The 25,868-nt window shown below is 36.4% G+C and overlaps 1 protein-coding gene across 1 annotated transcript in view; it reads right to left on the bottom strand.

Annotated features, from left to right (window-relative positions):
* The window catches only part of CCSER1 (coiled-coil serine rich protein 1), a 647,497-nt gene that overhangs the window by 1,132 nt on the left and 620,497 nt on the right, over positions 1-25,868 (bottom strand). The window lies entirely within an intron of this gene.

Below are 25,868 nucleotides of genomic sequence, written 5' to 3'. Positions count from 1 at the left end.
TACTGTGTGAGCATGCATGYATTTGTATCTGTTTAAATAGAGGAATTTATCTGTTCATGACAAGCCAGATCACTATAGATTTCCAATTCCACTTTAGTGTGATGGTTCATTTTCCCCTACTCAGAACACCYAGCTGGGGAGGACAGGAGAGGCCTGTGGGACCAAGTTTAATCCCTCTCTCACACACATTTGAAAACATTTATCAGTATATAAAAGTAAAATAAAGAAAATATTGAGGGGAAAGTGCTAGCACAGTCAAAGCAGCATTCYGCCTGTTCCACGACTGTCTGCACTAGGGTAGCTTCTAGAGGTTTTGCCAAGGAACGCAGCTCACTGGGAGATGCTTTTGTGGCTGAAGAATTGCACTAGCCAAGCTGTGAATGTCAGAAATTTAGTCTCTGGACAAACTTGAGTTTTGAACCTGACTTTGAAAGAAAGCTTCATACCTTTATAAATTGTCACAAAACATATCTGACACCAGTCTGCCAAATAAAAATTAAACATTTTAACATCTAAAATTTAAACATTTGAAATTTAAATATTTGAAGGTTTGAAATTTAAACATCTAAACTTTTGAAAGCTACACTTAAATGAGTTGGAAAAACTGTTGCYGTAAGCTACTTAAAATCTATTTCCCTAGTGATCTAATATAGTGTGAGCATAAAAAGAAAGAAAAAAAAAGAAGACAGGTGTTTCATTAATTTCTCCTTTAACAATCTTTAAGTTACAATGCAATTAGTGCACTTCAAATTTTGTTCTTTTTTTTTCAAACTAGTCAGGTTACAGTAACTAAGCTGCCGTTATGTGAGAAAAGATTCTAATAATAGCATCAATTGTACTTCATTTTAAAAGTTATTTTGGAATATACATTTTCGCTTGTTTTATCCCTGTCCCACTTTCTCAGGTATTGTTCAAAGAACCTAGTTCTGGCATTCATTTGCAATAAAAGACCAATATTATATCATATAGGTTTTCTGCAACAGAACCCTGAAAGGACTTAGTAGCAGCTTTTTGACATTCATATTGCTGTTCCTATACAGGCTAAGACATTGCAGCGCAAAGCCAAGAGAATCAAAAATACTCCCAAGTCTTATACCAATACGTTGCTAAAAAATATTTCAGGAYGTTTCCATGATTCCATAGGAAACATTTAAGTATTGTTTCAGGAAAACTTGTATCACTTCACATGCCCTTTGCTTGTTTAAGCAAYTCAGAAGAAAGATATAGTCAATATCCATGGCCTACATCTTTTTTCTGTGCAGGCATGCTAATGATTAGCCTTCTGCACAGATTCATATGTAGGTATGRACACAAATATTGCAATACATTTTAGACATTAGAGGTGACATCTTCAAAAAGGATCAGTATTGGTGTAACATTTTTCCCACTTAATTCAATGATGATTGCTCCCAGACTGATCAGTGGGAGTRGAAGACCTCTGAAAAACATCACTTTAAGTATTCATCCTTGCAGCACATATGTATTGAGATGAAATTCAATTTAGTTTCTAAGGAACCATTCTTGGGGATACCTATCTGTAGGTTCAATTACAATTTTTTTTATGCCAATAAATAARATCTTTCCACTAGTACAAGGGATTCACATTCAACACCTTGCCAAAAATCCGTGCTTTTGCTGTAAGGGAGTATTTCTGGAGTTACAATCTAAAGATTCATGTTCCATTCCACAATAGCCATACATATGCTAAGATTACCTATATATCTGAGCGTGCACTTACTAAATGTCTTTCATGAATATACAGGAAAGTATTTCTTGAGGAATGTTTAGGCCCTTTATTAAACACTATTTCCTTGCAACTTATGAACTTATGTGAATTATGTTTCTGTAATAACAAACCTTTAGGAGCTACTTTTGTAAATGAAAAYATCTAATTTTGTGTCTGAGGGAAAGAACCTGCCATGACATAAGGACATACAAAGCGGTGGAAATTATGAAACATACCATGCTACCATACCACAGTACCATAGATCTCAGAGGAGCCTCRTGGAGGGACATCTAGTCTATTCTACACTTCTGGTCAGGATTAGTTTATGTCTTTCCTGGCATTTTTTCTTAACCGGCTGTTATGCAAACGCTACAGATTCATCAGATACTCTATTCAACTAYGTTTTCCTTACAGTTAGGAAAGGTCTTCCTAATGTCTGAACTGAATCTTTCTGGCTGCAAGTCTATTCCTTCTCTTTCTATCCACCATGCAATTCAAGAAAGGATTGCTGTTTCATCTTTCAATAYCTGTCTTTGAAGAATGCTATCATGCTACCCTTTACTCTCCTCTGCTGCAGAATTAAAAGTACCACTTTGATCTTTTCTCATAAGACTTGTCTTCTAGACTTTGAGTCATTCTCACTGGTCTTCTCTAGATTCTCTTCAGTCATTCCACAGTTTTGTTGAAGTAGATGGCCCAAGAGTTACTGTTACTTAAGGCACTGTACTCCTACCACTACCAATCAAAAGAAGCACTAACAATCCTACAAAGCATTTCTTCACCTGCTCCTTGTTAATTCACTTCACTATGAGGTTTATCTTTTTTTGCAGTAGCATGTGTTGACTTCCATTCATCTGACCATCCACAATGGTTCCTAGACTTTTTTCTACAGAACTGCTACTAAATTGTTCAGTCGATTATTTCCACAGAGGAATAATTTCTCTCCACTGAATTTCAYCCTTTTTCTCAGATTTTTTTCTCTAGTATATCAAGATCATTCTGAATTCCTGTTTTATCCATTAACATATTCTCCATCCATCCCAGCTTCGTGTCATCTGTAAATTTAAAATGAATATTCTCTACTCTACCATCCAGGATGTTAATGGACAGTATTGAACACTGTAAAAAGCCCTACTTGATACATCCTTCTGTTTTAACTTTGTGCCACTGGTTAAGTACTTCCCAAGGACAGTTTTCCAATTTACTATATATTTGTTTCATATAGTCTGCATTTCCCCAGTATAYTTATAAGACAGTGTCAAAAGCCTTACTAAAAGCAAGAAATCTGACATCAACTGCTTCTCTTCTAGCCAGAAAGGCTGTTACTGTGCTGCAGAATGAAATTAGATTGGTTTAACAATTAGTTTGATTTGTAAATCCAGGTTGGCTCTTGTTCATCTCCTTGTTTTCTTCTAGGTGCTTGTAAATAGTTTTTTTTTATTATCTTTTTTTCATAAACTCCCCCCCCCCCACAAAATGACAAAACACTGATACTGCACCTGATCAGTTTATACTTGCTTTAATAAAAATGTTGCTATGCTTTTCATGGTGTTATACACTGCTCAGTAAAAAGTCTAGGAATTAAAAACTGTTCCTCTTCTTAAACCAGCTACTGAAGTGCCAGTGAAAGCATATCACTTAACTGTTTAAGAATAGTTGCTGATTAAACAGATACAAACAGCATAGCATTTGCATAACCAGGTTTAAGCAAGTTATTGCGGATCCTTGGAGCCTTGGATATTGAAGCCACTTCCAGTGATAAGCAAAACCATTGTTGGAGGTCATGGCTATAACGTGTTTTATAGTCTTAAGAATGGCTTAGCAGGTTTGTCTGTCTCTTGAAAAGCTAAAATAAAAAATAAAAACTTGTAGGGAAAAAAGTTTTTATYGAATATGATATGCTAACAAGGTGTGTTTTAAAATAAATACAGAACAATTAACTGGTTTTGAAAATAAGGAATACAGAAACATGTAAGAGAGAGTTCAAAGCGACCAGGTAGCAGTAAATGGCATAAGACATGATTACAGCATTTTGTATATTGTTATTTTAACTAGACCTAAGATGAAATGCTTTATTTGGAATACCTAAAACACTACTTTTTTTCTTTCCTCTTCCTTATCAAGTTATGCTTTGGATGACATATTTTCATTTTAGAAAATAAGTGCTGGGTCTGTGGGTCTCTAAAATACTGGCTTCAGGTTGTAGCTTATATACAGTGCGTGTTTGCACCAATAAATGTTTAACAGTATGTATGTGCTGAGGAAGAGTCTTACTCAATTTTGTAAAGCTGTAACTTGCTCAAATTCCTCTCCAGTTGAATAATTAAAGAACCACCACATGGTGCCAAATTAAGAGCTAATATACTGAAATTCTAAAACAGCAATAGAAATTTAGAAGATGCCATCCACATCCTAAGACATTGGTTTGAYCCCATCTCCAGCAATAAGTTGTTAAACAAGGTTGTTAAACAAGGAAAGACAAACTTATTCCATCAGAGGTATAGTTAGTCTTAGAAAGAACAGAGATTTTAATAGAAACTTTGCTAAGAAGCAATAGCATCTTTGTTATTTATGACAAACTACTGAACAACAGTTTCTGATCAGGAAAAGAGAAGACAGCGGTCAGTTGGGAGTGAAAATCAAAAAGAAATCTCTTCCCCCCACAAAAGAACTACTTTATTCTCCCTCAAAAATACTGACAAAACAGTATCTAATGACATCGAATGCTGCTTTGAATTTAATGGAAGTTATACTTTGCTATCGTATAAACTTTCATATGAGAATCACAGCAACATACAGAGCTAAAGATATCTGTATGTTGTTAACTTTTTGAATTTGGATCATTTAGCTAAAAAGAATCCAGTCCAACCACATTTTCAACTCAGCAAGAAAAATATTCCAGAATGAAATGTGGAAAAGTAAAAAATAGACATGCAAGAACAACAAAAACTTCAGAAAACCTGAGAACCGATTTTTAATATACTTCTCAAAACTGCTCATCTTCCTGTAACTGCGTCATGCAACATTTTCCACGCTGGGCTATTAGGTGCAACTGCATTCCACATGCATTAGTTAGGTTAGTGAGCAAAGCTACGATCCCAAAGGAGCCATTTGCCAATCTCAYGGCTGAGCCGTGGTTCAAAGATGCCAGCCTGGGTTTCAAACCAGCATAGAGCAGCTGCAGTGCTGCTGTAAACTGTTTCTTGGCAGGGCTCCGAGAAGCCAGTATGCCAGCTGGTGACTGCTGCAGCAAGAAACCATTCYCCCTTTTCTCCTTTTATCTTTGAGTAGCTCAGTTAAAACCACCCAACTTCTCTGCCCCATAAATCCCCAAATGCCACCCTATGGTCTTAGCTGTGGACCCAGGAAATGGGCTGCAATTAGGAGGAAAACGTTGCTCCTAAATTTCTTTCAAAAATAGCCCATTTTAAATAYACAGGAAAAAAAGCCTCCGTTGTTGTTTCAAATATCCCGACATAAAACAATGCCTTAAACTGTTTAAGAAAACATCTGGATTTGAATTTCCTGATCAGATTAAACAAAAAGAATAGATGCTTTCTTGCTTAAGGGGTCTATTCCCCCCCCCCCAATTTTTTTTTTTAATGGATTTCCATTAAAATCTGTTTGCCTGTAAAATTTTGACAGGTTTGTCTGTTGATCGCTGGTGCATTATGGTACATGAATATGAGGAAGTTCTAAGGATTGTAGGTTTGATTATTACACACTAGTACTAAATTCATTAAGACTAAACCAAAAACTGGCATTTAATATTCTTAAAATGTTTGTTCCGTAAACTGTTTTGAGGGTCCCCTTATGTGATTGTCATTCTGGCAACTTTTTCTTACATTAAGAAAAAAAACAACCCCTCAGTGACCCACTTTGAAGTAATGAAAATTGACTACCCTTATAGAAAGCTCCAGAAAGGGACATGTTATTAAAAAAAMCACTGAAGCCATTCATCACTTTCCATTTCCAAACCCAATGAGTGAAATATGACAGGAGTTAACGACAAGACAATACTGCTGCAGGACATTCAAAAACGGATATTGCTGCTGTCTTGTGATAAAGTACTGATATAAAATAATAGAAAAAGACATGAATTACAAAAATGCCAAGAAAAAGATGCAGATTTTTAAGATGCCTGTGCCCAGAGGCATCTAGAAGTCTTAAATGCCTTGAATGTAATTCTTACAAGTAGAGCAACTTTCTTAAATACATCATTTTGACAGCAGGCGTAGAGATTAAAATCAAACAAAACATTCTCTAACCCAGTGTACCCAGTGTATACTGACATCCAATTAACAGYGCATTTGAAGAACAAGATTTTCCCACCCCAAAGGACTTTTGTTTTCAGAGGTGTTAAAGAAAGTGCATTCTAGAGAATAATTATTCTGACAGACACCTGAAGACATTCTGGATTCCCTTGAGATTTCTACCACTTACTTCATTTGTGTTTGCGGGTATGTAAGGAACGTAAAATGTGTCCTCTAATTTAATATTAACTATATAGCCCAGCATAGCTCATTTGTGCCTTGTCAGGTCCGTTGGACTTCAGCACTTTTTGCAGAACTGCCTTCATCCCCAATCTAGCTCCGATTTCATAAACTATAAAGTAGCATGAAGAAGTCAAGAAACAAAACAAGCTAATATGGCACTATACTTCTCCAAAGGATGAAGCCCTCTGCTTTTGAGTTTATATCCCTTCAGAYGCCTTTCATAGTTCCAACGTTTTTTTAAGTGCAGATCTAATTTACCAACACAGGTTGACTTAGCACTTTGGTATGCCACATCCKTCACCATGTCAACTCCTTAATTTCTACACCTCCTCACTTTTGTGCCCACCAGCTTTCAGCGTGTGAAATGGTCCAATACAAAATGTAATTTAGCTGCAGCAGGTAATTGTTCTTCATTCAAGTCTTTTAAAAAGCACTCTTTCATATTGATTTCAGACAGGACCTCGACCACAAGAGTAGTTTTTACAACCCAAATATGCTCCTATTGATCAACCAATGCTGCCTTCTGGCAACAAATGACACATGAAAGAAACAAAGCCCACTGTGCTGAGATAAGGCATGGGGACTAGTACCCACAGGTTAGGGGCAAGAACCAGCTGCTGATCAGTGTGCAAGTTCTGCTGTCATCAGTTACAAAATGCAGTCAACATAAATCAGAAGCATTTACTTTCCTCCCTTTCAGATTTCTCTAGCATCTTTATTTACTTACTAAAAGCAAAAACTATGACACAGYTTAAAATGCACGCCTCTTACCATAACGCACTTTTAAACAACAGTCCAGTTTAATAAAAGTGAATGAATACAATGAGTGAATACAGCTAATGTCCTGAAAGGATTTTCAGATAGTGACAATACAGTGTGATAAGTAGCCCAGTAAGGGCTGAATTAAGATATTCATCTTCTCACTACATAGAATTATCCCTGAACAATTTCATTTATGTAACTAATAAAATACAATTACAGGCAACCAGGTGTAAAAAGATACAATGCTGTTTTATAAAGTGGGAAGAAAACAGTGAAGAATTTCCCACTACCCTCCAGTAACTTACAGTAAATCACTGCTCGGCATTCTCAATACTGTATTTCTAGGGCTAACTGGAATATTTTTCTCACTGGTAAAGGTAATGGAAAATTTTGCATATTACAGCTGTTTATCATTCCCTTTCAAATTAAACATTTGGAACTATGGAAGCTGTTCACCAGTATTAGTCATATTTGTCCAAAATGATACAAAATTCATTTAGATACTGAGTACCTCTTGTCATACCCTATAGCTTAAAATTCAGATAACTGTAAAAATGCTAATGAAAATCAAAAGCTATTGAACACTGTGGATGTTTCAACAGTATGACTACAAAGCAATAGGACATACTGTGTGAGATAATTTTTATTTCACATAGTCCTTATGTAAGAGTTCCCCAGGATCAGTAAGTCTATCCAAAGGAGATATTTCCTATCAGGTGGACTTTTCTTATTTTGGACATGGGGACAAAATGGCAAGAAAGATGCAATCAACTCTTAACCCCATTTTAAAAATATGCTAAATTTATAATCTTGGAAACCTGTCTTTAGCAAAGACTAGCTCCACCACTTGCAGTAACTCTCATACAACCTCTGTTAGTTTTGAATTCACCCTGAGAGGGTGCCTTTAGCATCTGGTTTTATTGGCCTGCTACCCCTTCAGCTTTTTCAGGTAGCCACAACTATTGCAGCCACTGAGGAGGATAATATCTTCACTGAGCTCTTGCTGAATAAGCCCCATCTTTGTTTACAGGTGGCAGAGACTAGAATAAGGTGCCAAAAGTTGGCCTTGTTTGTGAACCTTCACAGCTACCTTCGAGGGCACTGGACAGGCCCCATGTTCACCCAGTACATGGGGTCTCACTGTCTCTGTGCAGTCCAGGAATTAAGGGCCACCTGTGCCATGGCATGCTTTTAGCCACAGTGTTATAGGAAGTCATAGGTGTCTACACTTGGGATCCTTTTGCATAAATGAAACCTAAATGAACTGACAGAAAAYGGAGAAGTGGCTCCACTGGAACTGGAGGGTCACTTCAAAAGACCATATTTCCTGCAGTGTGAGCATTCCCAACGAAACACCAAGTGAGCTTGCTCTGAAATTACAAGCAGGAAAACTGCACAAGTGCTACTTAGCCCTTCTGAAAGATAGAGCTATTCAGTTGACATTTACTGCTGTGCTAACACAGGTGTTCTGATTTTGCAAGCCAAACTAGTATTTCTGTACAGCATTTGATATGCCATGTAGACATATTAGATTATGCCAAGATATCTCCAAGATCATTACCTTGTGCCTTATGTATTTTTTTGATGACCAGCTGCCTGAAAGCTATGAATTCCACTTCTAATCTCAGATCTGACACTGTGGTCACTTAAACCTGATTATTTTATCTGTAGATCATCTGAATTAAAAGTGACTTACAGGTGGTAATTACCTTTGACAACTAGGTTCTGTTAGACATATGTTTAGTTTTTATCAACGTTCTATTCATACAGTTACTTATTTTTCGTATTCTAATATCACCTGATGTGATTTCCTGATATAACAAACGTTCCACAAGTAAAATGAAGTTCACATGACTATGCATTCAGTGAAATGAGAYACACAGTGGTCTCAAAAAGATTTAAAGATGCAAAGTTCAATTTTATATGTATCTACATAGCCATATATCTGAGACATACTTACAGGAAAAGAAAAAATACAGTCCCCACATTAATTGCTTATAAATTCTCATTTAAAAACCARAGGCATACATTAGACATTAGGCTTAGAGATGTAATTTGGTTAYGTTTAGGATGAGTATCTTAAAGACTTTGGCATATAAGGCTTTTGCTTTATCAGCTAGACATACAGGAACTCAAACCTCTACCTCATCACTATATATTTTTATTATCCTACTTTCTATGAAGAAAACAGTCATATGCACTTTAAGTTCAGGGCTTTATTGTCCCACTTTCAGTTATCAAATGTCACAAATTGGCTACTTGCTGAAAGTGTGCCTTCTGAAAAAGGCACTGCTTGCTCTCTCAAAAAAAGCCCACAACAAAAAAGATACGAACTGTATTTAGCCAACACCTTTTTACATTACACTTTTTACCAACAATAAAAAAACCCTTTCATTAAACTGAGTTTCATAGATTACCATCCTTAATTTTGTCAGCAACAGGGACTGAAGTTAGAAGAACAACGGGGGAATTGCATACATTGGCAAATGATGTTCAGCTACTGTCATGTTAATCAGTAATGCTATCCCTCAGCTCAATATACAATCTGCAAAGGAGAAATCAAAGGACTAACAAAAAGGGCAGCTTGTATCCTGGTGACAAGAAAAGAAATCCTAATTATCCCTTAATTGACTTGACTCTTTATTTTTATGACAAGATTACTCAGAGCAAGACATCCCTGAAGAGAAAGAGAAAATAGTCTTTTTTATTTTATTTTATATGAGGGCACCTGTTTTAGAAACGAAATATCACAGATACCACTTACTCTTAAGGTGAGCTTCCACATAAGCCTTTTTGTGTGGTAAGACAAATGCATACCTACAATCACTCCTTAGCCTGAACTGGTAGAGTTCAGTGTGTTCAATAATATGCAGAAATAGTTTAGATTCCTACAAGAAGATGAATCATTACTATTGCAAGAAGATACTGAAGCTGGGCCTGTAGGATTCAGTCAGAAAAGACTGTATGAACTCTGCACTCTGAACTCTGTGGGTCTGATACTCAGTGAATTGTATTTCAACTAAAAAAGAAAGATTTCTCAGGTACTGACAATCCTAGAAATTTGCAAAGAACAAACATGGGTCTCTCAGAGCAGAAGCAAAATAAGTAAGGCAGTAATTCAGCAGAAGGAATTAAAACTCAGAGAACACAGCTAAAAATAACTCTCCTTTTTAAATCTCCTTTTCTGTTAAAGCAGCTGGCCACAAAAGGTATTGGCTTTGTCAACATGGACTTTGTGTATATAAATACTTTTCTCTGATCTCATTAGGGCAATATCAGATATATTTATTTATTTATAGCAAGAAAACTTTATCAGGAAGCCAAGAGGTATAAGTTGCGGAGGAAACCTGATGTCCAGAAGGAATCCATAGGACTAATTTACATGACAGTTATTGCTAAGATAAAAGAGTGAATCTTTGTGGTTGAATGACATAATAGCTCTCATTTTCTCAGACAAAAAAAAAAGGAAAAAGAAACTGATCCCCTCTCATTTTGAAATTGTATATAGTTGGTGCTGACAGAAAATTTTCAAGTTTCGCATAGACAAGATAACTTCTCAGGTAAGTAGACAACATCACCTCTTCCTGTCTATGGCAGTAGCTTACGCAGAAGAGAAGTATTTCATAGCATCTTTACTACAGCTCTATAAAGGTCCATTCAGTTCAGCTCTTTATAAAATAGCTAGCATAGCAAGGTGAACGTTACAAGAAGTACTACTTACTGTTTTTGAAAGTAGACTCTAACAAGGTAAAACTCTTYCCTATACTTCACATATTTTAAGGCCAGCAAAAAACATTATAATCATCTTGTCTGACCTCCTCTGCAGATGGAACCATAGATTTCTCTTGGTGAAATCATGTAATCCCAAAAAAGTGGTAGAATTAAAGCACAACTTAAAAGGCTTAAAGTAATGGAGAATGTAGTTTACTTTTTTCATAATCCATTCAAGGATTTAACACTGTAATTCAGGTGCTCACTGGAAACACTGACACATTCTGTTAATTGATCATAAATTTCATGTTCAAAAAACAGAAACTAAACAATTTCTGCTGACAGAGCTACTGCTAAAATCCACTAGGAGGTGAAGTGTCCCTGAGGACCAGAGGGGACTAGTGTCTATGACGTTTTAGGAACCGGCAATTTTTTGAGAAAGTTCTGGCTAGGTTTGGAATTATACTGGCTGGAGAAAGTTTTGGTTATGTAAGTAGCTACATGTACCATGTGAACRTCCTATTCCCTGTGGTAAATGAGCGTTCAGAGTGCAGGACCAACAAGAGCCCACTACAGAACAAGGCAAAGAACCCAACACTTCACAGAAGTACTGTAGTACCAAGAAAATGACTTTCCTTTCCATCTCACTTACCTGGAAACATGAAAACAGTTAATGCAGATATTTCAAAATATTAAGCATATCAACTCCTTATTTTGTTCAACAAAACCATATTACGCAAACTTATCAAAAGAAAAAAGAACAAAAGGAAACCGAAACATAAATAAGCACCCCCAGAAATTTGTTATTTTGCCTTTCCTTCTAGCAGAGCTGACATGAGAAATTTCTCTGCTTTTCTATTCAGTTGCTTTATGTAAGGAAGGTTAACAAGACTCCATTTCATATTCTACCTCCAACTTACTGTAATAGATTATATTTTGTACCGTACCTCCAATTTACTGTAATAACACACATAGGGAGACATTTACCTACTTCCTGTTGCAGTACACCCTTTCCCTCTCAGTTTACATCTTCTTTTCTTTATCGGCCATACCACTCATCTCTTACATAAAAAAGTATTAGATGATTTACTCACCTAGATTTACAGGTTTCAGTTGATGTAAATTCATGTAGTAGTGCTGACTTACTAGTTGCTACATACCAGCTGCTAAAGTGGTCCAGTTTTTTAGGCTTCATGCAACCTAAACATCAGCTCAACTCCTAACCTCCACTGTTTGCAATCCTATTTTGTTAAGTGCCATTTTAATGGAATTCCTAAATTTTGAAATGGTAACACAGTAGGTAAAATCATGGTCCCATTGAATCCACAAGCAAAACTTCGACTGGCTTTAATATCCGGTTAAGTCTTGAGCGGGAATGATCTTAGGCACATGCCTGAAGGCTATTTCCTACTATATAAACTTCATGGAACCAGATTTTTTTTCCTTGTCTGAGTACTATATGCTGTTGTGATACCAGCTGTTTCTCTCCCCCCATCCCCAAATTAAGGATTACTTTAAATAATGCATGACCAAAGTAATTAGTTCTAATATGTATTCTTTGCAAAAAGAAGGCTCTTCAGTGAATTTTAAGAAAAAAGTAACAAAACATTTATTATAATTAACAGTCTCGAAAGATGAATTTCTGACTGGTTAGAGCTGTTTATCAAAGACAGATTTCAAAGATGAAAGGTATTTTTCTGGTCTGACAATAAATAAAGAGAATAGGTGAGAAGCAAAAGGCTTAACAGGATGGGGTTTAAGAAGTTACAGACATATCAGACCCGCAGCTCACCGTCTACCTTCCCTTTTTATTTGCATCATACAGCCAGGACTGCAGCTCCAAAATCTGCTCAGCCAGGGCACTGTTCCTAAATGAAGCAGAAGAGTATGATACAGCTTAAACTGGCAAGGAAAAAAAAATTCTGTAGGACTTGCATTCTTCCACTGCCCCAGGCCTGAACACTGGGTTGCTGCTGTGCCGCTCGAGCACCAAGTAGTTCTCTAGTAACTCATGAGAGATCTCTGACCTGACCATCACGCTTTCTGCTGTAAGCTCTCATCTCAAAGCCCCATTAAGCTGAACTCCAACATTTTGTAGCATTATTAGTGTTGTAAATGTGCTCAGTGTTTCCCTTCCCAGCTAAAACACTGCTTTTTTAAGAACTGTGGTTTATCTAAAAAGGATCCATTAAGYATAACCCACAGGCAAAGAACCTGCCTATTGGTTGAGAGGCTGTGACACTTAAATTGGCCAAGCATGCAGCTACAGAGGCACTGTACTTAAAACTCACAAAAGTACCAGAAGCAGAATAAYAAAACATTGCATATAGACAAGGAAGCTGTCTAGGCCAGCATACAAAGCACCCCAATTAGCTGTACATTGAAAGATAAAGATGGGCAATGTTTGAAATTCATGAAAGAAGACAACGCATGCACACACACCCTGGGGATTGATAAAATATAGCCTCACATTTGACTGACATCCAGCAACTCATAAAAGCTTATAAAGCACACACAAAGCAACTCCCCAGAATATCCCAACAGCACATTCAAACCAGTATTTCTTTATTTCAAAGTAGGCTACGTATACTATGTTTACAATGCATCCTAGGTAATCATTATTTAGGAAGAATTATCTTACTAGGGGCCCCTGTCACCTCTGGGCCAGTAGCAAGCCTCTCTCCTCACTCTCATAAACATTGCAGAAAACAAGGAGTAGAATTATAATTCAGAGCACATATCTACTCTGCTGCCTCCAGGCTTCCAGCTACTGCATGCCATCTACCTTTAAAGTCCCTCAAACACAATCTCCATTGTGATCTTGCAGCTGGTTAGGTACTAGTTTGGCAGTTCTTTGCTCTGATTCCAAAGTAAAAGGCTTCCTCAGCTGTAGAAACAGAGATTAAGCAGCGAGCCCCAGAATAAAAACGAGTACACTGAAGGCATTCATGTCTATACTGCTTAGCGTGCTGCAAAATCACCCTTTTTTCCTTCGGAAAATCAATCTGGTGTTTTGAAAATCCCAATTCATTGACTTTTCCAGATCAATCAGCACTAAAAATAATGAATCAAGTGTTTATCAGGCATTGAAGCACAACCAAACCTATTCTTTCCGACATCTCTCTAATTTACTGCTGCCAAGATAGTCCCAAGATTGCGTTTCCCTGCAATTGCACCGGTATGGCTGAGTGATTGCATGCAAAACCACTAGTAACCTCGGGAAGACTGGCAAACAGTAGGACACACACCAACTGCTGCCTGACGCATATAATGAGTAGCACAAAGTCACCACATCAGAGCAGTCTCAACAGCTCACCTCCCCAGGCCAAACAGGTTAACAGCAGACTTGTGACTTTTCACACAGGAATAATTACACGCTTCTCAGCAAACTCTCATATTGGTATGCTGTCTGTAGCTGCGGGGAAGGAAACCAAATGCAAAAGCTCTTCAGCCAAACCTGATTACCTTAGATCTGCAACACAGTGCTTTTCTACCAGTGAGCAGTTGTCTCTTCCTCACCGCACAGAATTACACTGCTTCAAGAAAATTCAGGCTCAGGCATCATCTCTATTTGGTCTTTCTGTTACCCTTTGCTTTTTCCGCTTACTCATTTTCCTCAAGATGCAGCTAGAGGGAAGAGGAACTTAGAGCAGTTGCTGCTATTCCACAAATCGATTGTTAGAACAGTCACAGTGACAATATGTCAAAGATGCCATCAGAAACTGTTGAATATGTCTGACTGCCAGGCTGCAGTGCAGAGAACTGCTCCTTCCACGAGCTCCCAAGCATTTGAAAACTGGTGCCAGAAGAGGAGGAGAATATCAGAAGAGCAAACATAAGGTTTCCACAGACTTGACCTGTGAGGTGGAACTCAGCGACTCCAGTTTAGTTTCCACAAGATATCCTGCCCCGGACTGCAGGAAACACACGGCTACTTGAAATCTGCTCAGGTGAAATAGTTATACGTGCGATAATTCTTCCTGTGAAAAAGCTCCGATTGATTCCTTTGCAAACTGGTTTTGAATTGAAATGGGGATCATAACTTTTCAGACCGCTTTCCTTTAAATGCAGAAAAGCATGTGTTGGAAAATAGATAGGAAGGTACTAGTGTGTGGAAAGAAAAGCTCTCTCCTTTTAGTACCTGAARATGAATGCTGAAAGTGTATATGAATACAAAGCTTTATATGAGAACACAAATGCAATATGTCTCATACCTACACAAAAATGAAACTGCTTTCAAGTACCAGAAATTTATGTTCTCCTGACTCTACAGAAATTATTTAATTGAAAAATAGTCCATGTTTAACACCCTTCATTTCAAGATGAAGCACCAGTGCTTTGAAGTCTTAATAGTGGATTTAACAAAATTTATGCTATAAGCTCAACACACACAGTTATTGGAATCTGTAACCAGAATCTCTCAGTATGAGTTCTTATTAATATTAAACTATGCCCTCCTCCTGAAAGCTCTGATAAAGGCATCTAATCTTTTCTTTTTTACCTTACAGCACCCACCAAGCTTTATCTTAATAGCATTTAAATCTCACAATATCATCTTAAARTAAGTTCAAGCAGCCTTGTACGTCCACGTAAAGGAAAACTACAAATGCTACCTCCAATATGCGCATACAACCCTCTTTCTCTCCGTGCATAGTACATACGTGCACAGAAAAATATCAATGATTTCTACTTAACATCCTCTTTCATGAAATTACTTCTACTTCCTTCTGTGGGACTTTAACATTATATTGTTTTTAAACAATCTTGGCTATATTAAATCTCACACATACAGAGAAGAATTTATATAGATACCAAGAAGCAGAAAGAAAAAAAAACCACTGAAAAAATAACCTCAGAATAAAATAAATGTACTAAAAATAATTAAAAATAATAAAATAAAAATAATAAAAACAACCCACCAGAAGCATAAGAAAATGGCAGGTTAGACTAAAATTATTTGTGTGTACACATGCACAGGTTTCAGTTTGTGTGGTAGGACTTACAAGAAAATATAGATGTCCCAATATGAAATGTATATATTGCACAGGTAATATTCCCTTAAGGTTGCAAGAAATGTTGACATGATGTGCTGGCTGAATTTGACCGTTTTTGATTTATACAGTCAATGTAAATGCAAAGTAAAAAGCATGCTAAATCTAACTGGGTCACAGTGCCATAAACAATACCTATTATACTTTATTTCAATCTCTCAGGAAAAAAAATATGGTAATTTGCTAAGCCATTTTCACTTCATTCTTAACATTTACAGCTACCCCTAGGAGAAAGCAACAACAGCTTGACTTTTTAGCATGCAAAATGCTACATCAGAAAAAGACATATAAAAGAAAAATGTGTGTTACTCTCCACTTGTACTGTGTCAGCAAAACCTTTAACTAGGTATTCTTAGTAGATTTTGCTAATTATAAGTGATTTCCAGTGCTTACAATTGCCAAGGGAAGAAAAGGAAATGAGGTATGAGAATAAGATAAATTTATAGGGGCGTGGCTTAAAAAAAATTTATGTCCCTATCTTGCCAATGTTTTGAAGGTGAATTATAGCAAATGAACAGCATTCCGATGCCTTTTTAGGAAATGCCCTGCATACCAGACTGCGCTCCATATTAAACAGTTGTGTCTACACTGAGATGGTATATTGCTATGTTCATTATGATCACTATTTTTTTTTCTAAAACATCAGGGAACAGGATGTATATATTGTAGGGAATCACCTAAAGCTTATACTAAAAAGCAGGATGTAACTTCCAAAGAGCACTATTAAAAGGTCTATTTTGGAGGCTTAGGCTCTTTTCAGAATATTATTCTTGGGAATCATACTTTTGAAAATGACAATATATCAAATAAAATGGCCATTGCTATGGTGGCCACAGTGGGGCACAAGCTGTGTTATGCTTTGGTCATATGCCATCTTTGCTCTTCAACTTCGAATAAATCTTCCCTGCTGCTTCAGGGGTGGCCTCATCTCGTTCCCAGTCATCCGTTCCTGCAGATTCCCTTGCGCAGGTATTAGCATTTGAGTGGCTACGCAGTGAGGTAGGTACAGAAACTGGTGTGGCCGAAAACCTGAAAACTAAATCCTTCAAATCTCTCCCTGCGGAAGGTTTTTTTTCCAACCAGAACAGTACACTGATCAAGTTCACTGTGCGGTTGTACAAACGCTTTCACTAGCACAAGTAAATCAGCCAGAACGATGAGGCAAAGGGGAAGAGGGAAAGCAAGATCTCTCCCTTTGGCCACAGGCAGTCCTGCAGTAAATGAAAGTGGGTGACAGAAGCCAGCTGGTGGGGACCCCTCTCCTCCGCACCCAAGCTCTGCTCCCAGAGGCAGAGCGCTTCCTCCACCACGCTGCGATGCTGCCAAATGCAGCAGCGGCCCTCAGCCCTGAAGGGAAGCGAGACTCACCCAGGGGCAGGGGATTACAGTTTCTGGTGGGAATGGATCCCACCACCTCCAGAGAAAGAGCTGCCTCTGCATGTAACCCTGACCTTCGATCCCCTAGTGCAGCCGCACTGCCACCACTGCCCAGCGAGCCTGGCTGCAGGACTTGCCGCATTCRTCTCAGGGAATTTTGTTCGTAGTTGTGGTCTGTCAAGGTCAAAGTATGGACACAGCTGCAAGCATTGTCTAAGCTCTCTCCTATATGTGACATCAGTGGGAATTATCAACTTTGTAACTTCACAAGGTCACCATCTAACTATTAATTTTGCTGTTGCTGTTAAAGAATTTCTTACCACTGCACTATGAAAAAACCATAAACATCCAGCTGTCTTAAGTCCTATTAGTCCATTAAATGAAAGCCATCGCCATGGTAAATTTTCTTGCCCATAAGAAAATAATGATGAAAAAGATGCACAAAAACTAAAATACATAAGCAGACCCTCATTTTTCTTTCTAGCACATAAATTATTAATAAATATTTTGTATTAGAATAAACACATTTGCATGGAGTTCCATTTACTTATTTATTTACACACTATCTCAACATACTAAATAGGAAATTGAGTTCCACTTATGAGATCAGATTTGTCCAGAAGCAGATATAGGAACATTATTCTGTAGTTTTTTTGTTTTTTTTTTAATCTGTAAATGGGTAGCGGTGTTATATTTTCCAGATTTGTAATAAGAAAATGAAGAGATACTGATTTTAAATATGGGCTGCTGATCAGGACTTTGTCCAGACAATTAGAAATTATTAAAAAAACCCTCTTCTTACTAAATTTAAGAGAGAAAATACTTCAGTAAATGTTGCTACGAAAACCTACTGGTCATAAGAGAATGGAAACTGTTCTTTTCCACATTATAGAAGTGTCAGGTGCAAGGATGGTATCATTAATAAAATCACACTGGAGTGTTTCATCTTTAGGCAGTTCAGTTTTGAACATTTTTTTGAGCTTTCCCTATTTTAACTTTTCTACTAACACAACCACTATCCCCCATTATATGATTACTTCACAGATATTAATATAGTTATTCCAATGAAAACCAAGAGAAGAAGGCAGTTATCAGCTTGTAGGCATATGATATACAGAGGATTGATGACTTCCCTAATTTAACACAAAGATCTTTTGATCCCAGGATTGGTTCAGGTTTTGTGGCTTCCACACCAGAAGAACATTCAAGTATTCTTCTCTCCCCTTCACTCCCTGGAAAAGATACTGCCTTTTACACAGAGTCAATAAAATGTTTATCATTTGTTATTACAAAAAGAGAATGAAATTATTAATGCACTCTTGTATTGCAATGCCTGGCTTCCATCTGTTCTGGTTTGGTAGACATTTGCTTATTTTTAACATGTGATAGATTCTATATCAGATTCAATGTTATTCTCAGACACTCTGTGCAGTACAGGACAAATAAATAAATCAGCATCACCTCCATGTTATATTACATACATTGAAAAATGCTATGTAATATGAAAAATGAAAAATCCAAAAATTGGGACAACTTTGAATTATTTCAATATTTCAGTCTTGAGGGGATAGATGCTAGATTTTTTGCTTATCTGCATTGCTTACAATCAAGTGATGTAATGACACAGAAAAAGCTTCTGTCATAATTAAATCTTTCTTTTCTTTACAGATTTCTGGCACGATATCTTGAATTTAGCCAGAAGATTGCAGATGGTGATAGAAAGCCATACAGAAGAAGAGTGGAAGCTGTGGCTTTCAGGTGAATTTCTCTATTTTGTAGAGCGCCATTATAAGGTCTCCACAACATTTTATCCCTGAAAATAAAGTTTAGCTAGGATTTTAAGTCTTTTGTAAACACTTGCGCTAGCAGAGAACAGTTGCCCAGTGGAGCTCTTCCTGTCTTCAACCATATACCTACGTGACTCTTACTGAAGGCTTGGGGCTTTAAAAAATAAACTTAAAGGGCTTTTTTGTTTTTTCTTCTTCCTTTTCTGATATGTTTTGTATAATGGGAAATATGAGAGCTGCCAACTCCCAGAAGTGTCAAGTGAGAATTTATTATCCCTGGCTTTGTAGATGGCAAGGTAGATTACTTAGGAGGAAGAAATTATTTTTCCTCTCCATTATACATAGTGAAATGTATGCGTTCAGATTTTAGAGGCAGACACTTTTATCTCAGTATATGTTGAAGCAGATCATTAAGCATACAGTCACAGTTTTTGCATTTTTAAGCAAGAACGTGTAACGGAAATCCTTATTCACCTCCCACATTCTCCATTATGATGGAAACCCAGACACTCTGAAGTGAATAAATTGTTACAATACAAGACTTCTCTGCTCCACTTTTATTTCAAGTCTTGGAACTCTGCACAAAGGCAGCAGAATGGTTTCCCAAGGCTTTTAAGAAAAACTGTATGCAAATATATGTAGAAAAATAGTCCATACATATATTCCAATATCCATTGCACATACTGTGTCCAAAACAATCCTCAGCGCTTATTTCAATGCTGCATTTTAAAGCTATCAGTCATTTTGATAAACTCTTGTTTGAGACCTAAACTAAATTCTCTGAAGTCCCTGTACACCTCCATCAAAGGTCTCAGCAGATCTGGTAAAATCTTCTTGTATCCTCCTTAATATTTCTGGCCTCACCTTTATTTGTTTTTTTTTTTTCTTCCTTTTAGTAATTCAGATAAATTCATAGCTAGTTTTGCTGCCTCCTCATTCATTTTAGGGTTGCCTTCCTGTTTGAAATGGGTAACTTCTGTCCTCCCTCTTCCAGGTTGCTGACTGCCACACATACTAAATTTTAAACCATTTAGAAAGAATATAATTACTAGATTCTTACCTAGAAATTTACAAATTGACCCACTAACTTCAGAGAGCTTTGAATGAGGCCCTTAGTAATTGTCATTTATTTCTATATTTGTTAGTGTGTAGGGAGTTTCAGAGCACATTAGGTCCCTGCTGGACAGAAGATGCCTTAATGCTCTCTTAACATGTAAGACATGCTCATATTGCTGCTCTGCTCCTGCACCGATCAAAAGTCAGACTAAGTACTTGCCTAGAACCTTTTTGACTTCAGCGGGAATTAGCCTGTAATTCAGTTAAGAACAGGAGACTATTCTCTCTCTCAGTTTGAGCTTTTATCTACTTGAAATATTGGAGGAAATAAGAAACAAAACCAAAATATCATTGCTCTCTTCAAAATCAACTGCAGTATTCTTGCCAAAATGTATCATTATCATGAGGTGAGACAGTAAGTTGAATTTCAGTGGAAATGATATTCCCACTAAAATCCATTATATAAAAGAACGTCAAAAAATTCCCCTAATGGTTAAGGTTTGAGCTCTGGCATATGAAAGCTCTAATTTAAAGTTTTGCATTAATCCTTAAAAAAAAAAGTCTGGAGGTATTATGAAGGACCTTCTGCAATATCAGTAAGAGACTGTGCAACTCCAATTGAGCCTTTTTGAAAGGGAAATAATGGTTTTTATCTTTTGAAAATTGTGAAGAAATGTAATGATGTAGCATGGAAATTTATTTCAATTTGGACACTAAGTCCTAGGGACTCTTTAAGTAAGCAGGGTTTCTTAATATTTTTTCCTGTTTTTGTTTTAATAAAAAAAATGGAAGCAAATTCATTTGTAAGGGAAAGCCATGTTATTTGCCTCAAATATATTCATGAAGCTGCTTGTTCTCGTTGGACCTAATTCAGTCCTCACTGAAGCAAATGGAAAAACTTCAGCCGATTTCATTGGGCTTTGGGTCCAGGACCCCAGTGCATTGTTGTAATTTTGTTTCTTCCTTCTCTTTCATCACAGACTATAATGGAATGGACAAAGATCGTATGTAATGTAGAACACACAATGTGTTATACTCAGTATAAATTTGGGATCACCATTTGATTGAAAATTACAGTTCTCCATAATTTTATACCACATGGCAGTCAGTGTGCCATGTTTTATAAGGAAAACAGTATTTCACAAACTTTTACAGCCTTTTTAGAAAGTGCTACTTGGCATCTTTTTATTATGCCTTTTTCGCATCTAAGACAGACATGAAATCTGTAGGACGCCATGCAGGTTTTTTTGCATAACACTGTGTCTTTAAAATAAGATATGTCTAGATAATTTCAAGGTATAAAACTCTTTCTTTGTGCTACTGAGCAGGAATGCCTATCTGTCCCAGAGGTTCCATTAAAGCTAGAAAGAAATGCCAATCCTAAGCTTGCAAGCATTCGATATCTGAAAAATGACAATCTTCAGCCACTGATTCTTTGTCATTCCCATTGCATGGGAAGCAGTTGTTGTTTAGAGTGGGAAGAATTGTGGAAAGTTGATAATTTTAAGGCTGTTTTCAATTAGAATAGTTATATTAAAATTGCAAGGACGTAGAAGATTTAAATAGTGAGCAAGGTTAAAAGTTCTGTAATTAAAAAAACTAAAAAATACATTTAACTTTGCTTTTCCATTAAATGCATTGTTGTTTTAAAGATCTGAAATTTTAGAAATATTCCAAGGCCAGAAAGAAATGCTATATTCTACTGCCAATCTGGGAGTCTCCTTTTCAAATTATGAAGGGCCCCATGGCAGAGTCCAGCTATTAATTAGCTGGAGAGACCTAATAGGGAATTCCCCATGGGTAATGGTTTCTTAACATTCTCATTTCATTCAATCCATCAACTGTTAGGCAGATAGTTTTTGTTTGTATTGCACGTGTTTTTTAATTAAAAATAATTTGGCTGAAAATTATGGTTGATTTTGTAAGAGAACTGTGCCAATTTCTGCTTTTGCAGAAGGCTGGCAAATGTGAGAATTGTTCCAGAAAGAGATGGCGTGCTGAGAGGCTTGGGTAGATCCAAGCTTCACTGCACCCGCAGCCTGTGCACAATTTAGAGCAGACGCTCTGCTGCTGAGACCAGACTGCTGTGGTTTATGACCAGCTCCCTGCGGTCAGCGCTCTCTCTCACAACTGAGAATCAGAACCTACCCTGTTCCCTCTCTAAGACCTGAGAGTCACTAGAATTAAAATGTAAATGGTTTAGAGAGAGAAATTGGGCTCTTTGAAACTCCTCAGAGTATAAAATGCCAAAAATAATACCAAAATGTTTRCAAAGTGGGGAAAAATATGGAGAAATGATTGAAATGTGGTAGCCGTCCCATGCCAAACTGCAAAATCATACACATTATTTTTTGAAGTATTTTAAAAATGTCACACTTTTATGAAATACTAATTTAGTTAACATTATCCTGTACAACCCTGTCTAGGCCATATTTTTAGCTTCATTTCTGATATATCTATAGAATATTTTCAGCTGATTTCTTTTTCAGCAAATGTACAAGGTCTCTCATTCTGTTGAGAAGACTGTTCTACAGCAGCTTTGTCAACAGTCCATAAATGAAAACAGTATTGATTTTAATGAGTTTACTGTCAAATATAAAATTTTACTACATTTTAAACAGTATAGCTGCAAACGTATCATGTGGTGGGTGTCAAATGAAATCTGGACTCAAACTTCAAAACTGAGAGGTTTGAGCCCATCTATCACTCATGATATTCATTACAAAAAGAAATATTCACATTTTCAGTTTAACATCACTGCTCAAATTAGCCAGGAGAAAGGCTGAAACACAACCTCTGTATTTTCAAGGGAACACCAAGAGATCCTAAAACTTACAGCAACCTATTTTGCCATTTTCTTAATTTCCTTCAATCAAGCAGTAATGAAAAACGTATTGTAATTCTTATGACTAATCAATATTCTGTAATGATCTTGTCCAGAAAACCTTGTGGGAAGAAACAAAAGTCTCAGCCTATGCTATGTAATAAAATGGTCAATTTAAGCAATGCATGCTATTTTCCGTTTTTAGTCTTATAATAATATATTACTAACCAAAGCATTAGTAAAGATTACATTTCATTGCATTCTGCAATTTAATTAGGGGACATTCATCTTTGAATCAGCAATCCCCAAAACAGTCTTTATGCCCTTCAGTGGCTGACAGATTTTATTCTAGCTATGAAGAGTGCACCACTGTGAAGCCTAAAAGTTTGCTGCATCCATGGAGGACTTAGGAGGAAGCAAAGGAGAAATCAGTGAGGCTGAAGCAGACCCTGGTTTGCATAATCTTTCTATGTACCACATAGTGTCTTGAGGCAACTAAATGAATTTAAAACCTTGGTCCTTAAGTTGCTTTCCTAAGTTCCCATTGATGTAAGGGTACTAGCTGCCTACATCACTTAAATAAGTAGTCCATAAACTCTTCAGGCACTAAGAGGTCTAAAAATGTTTACTTTATGTCATACAGAAATATGATGCATTTTGTACATCATAAACATGCACAAGACAAAGCACACCTATAAAATATATACTATATATATACCAAACGTATATGTCAAAGGGAGAGAAAGAGAGAATATAGAGAGGAAGTGACATACATGTTTGCTTATCTCAAATTCAACCTGATTCCCACATTATGTGCATATCACAAAATACAGTAATGTCGGCAGGTTAATAATATGCAAAGGAACTCTATAATAATAATAATAATAAAAAGATTAGAAATATCAAGAAAATCAAGAATTTCATAACTATAAATTTTTATGGTGCTTTTGCATATTTTGGATTATAAATGACAAACATTTTCCTAAAATAGAAAGATGGTTCATTCAAACATTACATTCAGGCGCCAAAAATTAAAACGTACTATATTATTTGATGCAAACTTCAGTATCTTCCATTGAAGGTGGGGGGAAGAAAGAAAGAGAAAGGCATATAAAGGGAAAATTTATTAATAATTCAGCAGAACTTTTTCCATTTCTATGTCTACTCAATAATGTCATTAATGAACATTCTTGACATAGCTTCGCTATTCAACACAATGCACAAAAATACACTAAAAGCTGATCTTCAGTGAATATATTGAACACTTGAAATGAATAATCTTATGAGAGTATATCTACAAATTCAATTTCTGTTAATTGAACAGAGTAAGAACATTCAGAGAAGGAACTGACTTCTAGTACATTCTTCCAAACAAAAAAATCAGCAGACTATTAGCATGAAATAATTTCTTTATAGAAATATAAATATTTCGCTGAAGTACATCACTTATAAATTTAGTACTAGAGCTAGTCGGTACAATCTGAAGTATATTTTCAGCACCCCAACCCACAAACTAATGTCTTTTAGGTTTGATAGTAGTGTTCCAAACCTCACAGTTTCCTTGCTTTATCAGTGCAGATAATGGAAGAACAAATAAGCTTTTCATAAACCTTACATTCCTGCTTTGGTGTTTTTTTCCTCATACCTAGAGAAGACAGTCTTGCAGCAATTCATTTCAGTTAAGTGCTGTGCATAGGTCTTTGTTTTCCAGATTTTTTGCTTTAAAAATGTATTTTTTACTTCAATTCTCTATTTTTTATTCTTAATCCGAAAAGCAGTTTCAGTGTTCAGTGGATATGAAAATGGTTCATAATGGAGAGGAAAACACTCTTGGGATATGAAGTGCTGCAGGGAAGAGATGTAATACGCATGCAGAAAGTAAATAAATTCCCTCTCACTACCCTCTGATGTGAATTTTAGTAAATATCTACAACTTGTTGTGTCAATACTAATGTTCAGAACATGTATCAGGCATGTGACATAGAAATGAATGACCCCAAGTAAAATCCATTAAAAAGTCTCTTTTTCTAGCCTAGCCCAAGGAAATCAAGCAATGACTTTCTCATTAACAGAGAGAGTAATTCTAATGTTGCTCTGGTAGCTTCTCATTCCAGTGAGTGGTTTTCTGATCCTCTACAAAAAGTAACTGTTCTAAGCAGACTCTGCTTAAAGATTTTTTTTATCCCGTTCCTAAGCCAAAGAAATAACAGGAGCAGCATTACAAATTATCTTTGCAGGTATTAATGTTCTTGGGATAAGACCGGTCACAATATGAATGATATAATGTTCATGAAAAAAAAAGCTAAAGTTGACACAAATACAGAATAACTGATTTACACTAATTTTGTCACATTTGATTTAAACGTACAGTCTTCATATGATTCCATGGGGATTCATAATCACTTAGTGCTTGCTTACAAAGTTCCATTAAGTAATGACAGGGCTACATGAATTCTTATGGCAAGCTTTCGCTAAAGTAATTTGGTGTGTTAGGACCATACGCAAATACAGGTTATTTTATATGTTGAGAGGGTCTGCTATAAAAGACRGCGATCCGACATAAGTTGACACTAGAAAATCATATGCGTAAATTTAAGAGCTTTCACAAAGCTTCTTGCTCCAAGGTTACCATTAAAAAGCATCCAGGGATTCATATAACAGTAATCATTACTGTACTATGCATTAAAAATCAGTGTACAGTCAAATCTGTTGCTTTACTCTCCCCTCCATTTGTTCCGTATTCTATGAAGCTATTGTTGATTTTCAATGAGAAAAAACAAGAACATAAAGCTGATAAGGTGATTTTTGTATGTATATTTCTATTTCAAGTTCAACAGAAAAGTTGTTTTAAATTTGATACTTAGAAAAGGTATTTCATATTCCTGCTCATCCATCCCTTTACCTTGATAATCATTTGAATAATAGCCTTACTTCTGAAAAAAATGTCTTTAAAATCTCATTTTCTATATTCATATTTTCTATATTCTTTCTATTTGATATTGCAGAACTTGAATTCAGGAAACAACAAAAAAAAAAGCAATCCTTTTGGCCATCAACTCCACAGCTTTATACATTGCA

Source organism: Apteryx rowi, unplaced genomic scaffold (genome assembly GCF_003343035.1).
Source record: "Apteryx rowi isolate R43461 unplaced genomic scaffold, aptRow1 scaffold_63, whole genome shotgun sequence".
Taxonomy (NCBI): Eukaryota; Metazoa; Chordata; class Aves; order Apterygiformes; family Apterygidae; genus Apteryx; species Apteryx rowi.
This window is presented reverse-complemented; position numbering and strand designations above follow the sequence as displayed.